Source organism: Pelophylax lessonae, assembly GCF_965119305.1.
Source record: "Pelophylax lessonae genome assembly, chromosome: 13".
Classification (NCBI taxonomy): domain Eukaryota; kingdom Metazoa; phylum Chordata; class Amphibia; order Anura; family Ranidae; genus Pelophylax; species Pelophylax lessonae.
In genome coordinates this window covers 147184803-147186764 of record NC_138780.1, presented here as the reverse complement: position 1 = coordinate 147186764, position 1962 = coordinate 147184803, and the positions used below count along the sequence as shown (strand labels likewise).

Here is a 1962-nt window from a genome sequence, read left to right as displayed (position 1 = left end):
AGATAAGCTTATTGAGCTGTGTCTGTGGGGGTACACAAAGTTTTGCCTTTTTTGCATGCATGTATCCTCCTCTGACTTACGTTTCAATTGGTTGCTAACAGGCTCTTGTAAAATAGGTAAATGTGGTGCTGTAATCTAGTGTCTGCAGTCCCCACACTTGTTCTTATACTGACTCAAGTCCCATGAATGATAGACAGCTGAGGGATCATGTAAACATTTTGCAACGCCCCCCTCAGGATGATTGTATTTGTCATAATGTCATGTGTGGGGCAGTGCCAAGGGCAGCAAAGTTAAAGAAAATTTCCTAAAAAGGTAATAGTTTATTAGTAATTGATTAAATAAACTACCAAAACCAGCTCTTGCTTCAATATTCACCTTCAATCCAAAGCCTTCCCTAGATGTCCTCAGTCTGCTGGCTAGCATCATTGAAGCCACATTCCCTGAGCCCAGGTAGTCCTGGATTGCCCCAGCCTGTGAATGTACAGTGAAAGGAGAATCAGCACAGTGATAAGCTTATCTCTCTGTCACTTTACTTTCCTATGCATGCCTCTTGTAAGCTCTTGCACTGATTGGCTCCTTGTGCTGCTTCTTGCTCTCACTCTCAACCCCTGCTGTAAGAGGAATCACAAGAGGCTGATATCAGGTAAAATCCAGGTACCCACACTGCTTTTATTTTAAAAAAAAATACAGTCAATGATGTATTACTGTTGTCCAAAAACAAATTTATTTTAATGTCAAATTTACAAGTACGATCCATGTTAGCGTTAAAGGAGGAGCTGAAGAGTGTTGCGTCTTCTCCAGGCAGCACGACGAGAGCCACCAATGGTAAGATGGAACTTGTGACCTTTGCCAAGACCACGACTCTTTCTGCAGCGGATATCAGCCCACGCATCTCCCTGTGTTTGTGCACAGCTTTTGTGATCCATCGGGTGTCTGGATTGCGTCTGATGGCCTTGTGGAAAGTGTCAATGAGGATGATCTCAAAGAAGTTATTAGGGGAGTCTTCACCCACCCAGTAGGAGTTAAGAACTCTCAGTCTTCCACATAGATGGCCAGCACGCTCCTCAGCAACAGACTGCAGACTGCAAGAAAACTTGATCTGGTTAACACCATGATGCACAGATTTACCATAGGTTGCACCCTTGGACATGGGGCGCTTACGTCCACCACGGTGAACTCTGACACGGTAGATGACATACCCTGGCTTTGCCTTGTAGCCTAGTCTACGAGCTTTGTTTGGACGAGTGGGATGTGGTGCACGATGGAGAGAAGATAGTTGGCGATACTGCCAGCAGCGGACACGCAGTAGAAACTGCATCACATCTGACTGCTTCTTCCCTCATAGCTCTTGCATGTACTTGTAGGCACCCATGCTGGCTTATGCTGATAGCACGGCAGCCGGAAAGGAAGGCCAATGATGTATTATTGATTAGAGAGCTGTATTTATTTGTGTCTTTTATATTTGCCTAGAGTTCAGCTTTAGTCCCGGTTCACACTGGTGGGATGCGGGAAACCCTGCGATTCCTGTGCGGGTTCCTGCTTCGCACCTGACTCACACACTGGTTCACACTAATATCTGCAGACCATTGGGGGTGTCAATATAAAGTTGATGACACCCCCAAATAGGTTCACAGATCACAGTGCAAACTAAGAAATGGTACGGGAACACCCATGCGATCCGATTCATGTAAGGACCAAAAAAGGTTCCTGCACCATTTTGGTGCGAATGTGATGCGATTTCAGCCATACAGTTTGTATGGCTGAATTTGCATCACCCAAACATCGCATGTGATGTACAGAGCAATGCGGTGGGAATTACATGCAATGTCTGTGATCGCACCAGTGTGAACCCAAGCCTTAAGGACAGGCAGGACAAAGCTTCAAAATTTACTGCATTACTTATTTTGTCATATTCCTCTGGCCAACTCTGTGTCTAAAATAAGTAAATTACTTCTAGGAGAA

The 1962-nt window shown here is 45.0% G+C and overlaps 1 pseudogene across 1 annotated transcript; it reads right to left on the bottom strand.

Annotated features, from left to right (window-relative positions):
• Positions 1-749: 749 nt before the first annotated feature.
• LOC309569960 (large ribosomal subunit protein eL15-like) lies at positions 750-1372 on the bottom strand (annotated as a pseudogene). Its single transcript has one exon. The product of its transcript is annotated as a large ribosomal subunit protein eL15-like (transcript).
• Positions 1373-1962: the final 590 nt, after the last annotated feature.